Source organism: Fukomys damarensis, unplaced genomic scaffold (assembly GCF_012274545.1).
Source record: "Fukomys damarensis isolate Sample0158 unplaced genomic scaffold, DMR_v1.0_HiC HiC_scaffold_24, whole genome shotgun sequence".
Classification (NCBI taxonomy): Eukaryota; Metazoa; Chordata; class Mammalia; order Rodentia; family Bathyergidae; genus Fukomys; species Fukomys damarensis.
The window spans coordinates 41,082,322-41,083,061 of NW_022900936.1; positions in this window are offsets into that span (position 1 = coordinate 41,082,322).

Consider the following 740-nt stretch of genomic DNA (forward strand, 5'->3'; position numbering starts at 1 on the left):
CAATGCATAAGATTCTAATAAGATTACTGACATTTAGAAATGGGAGGAAAGGAGCTAAAGGTGTAGGGAAGGTGTGATACGTAGGGGAAGAACAAAAAGGGAAAAGAAAAAAATGTGAGAGAATGAAAAGATGAAAATAAAGTGTTTGTAGATGGGGAGGGGAGGAGGGGGTGAAGGGAGGGCAGAGGTAAGGGGAAAAAATGAGAATCAAGACTTGCCATGTAAAGGTACATGATCCCAACAATGAATGTAACTGTACTGTATCCCTAAATGTACCAATAAACTCAATAAAAAAATATTTCTCTCTTTCTAAAGATAACATATAACTATTCATACTGTATGTGTAGAGTTCCAGAGAATAGAGCAATTGAACTACCTATTTCATATTCTATAACAGTTTTTCTATGTCAGTCATAATCAATCATAGCAGTCATTTTCCATTGAGCCTTGAGAGTCTTCATGATACTTCTCAACACAATGCCCTCGGCAACTGCTATCAATCTAAGCTAGCATTAGAAATGAAATATATTTTCCTTCCCTAATACAGCAGTATAGATACTGGAAATAGTCAGCTCAGTTAGATATCAGAATGAAAATATTCTAGCTCAAGCTTTTTGCTACATTTCAAGCATTGGCACACAACATGGCACCCATAACTTAAAGTGGGAGAGGATTATTTTAGCTCGTGGTTTCATTCCATGATCACCTGGCTCCAAGGCAGAAGCAATATTAGAAGAACA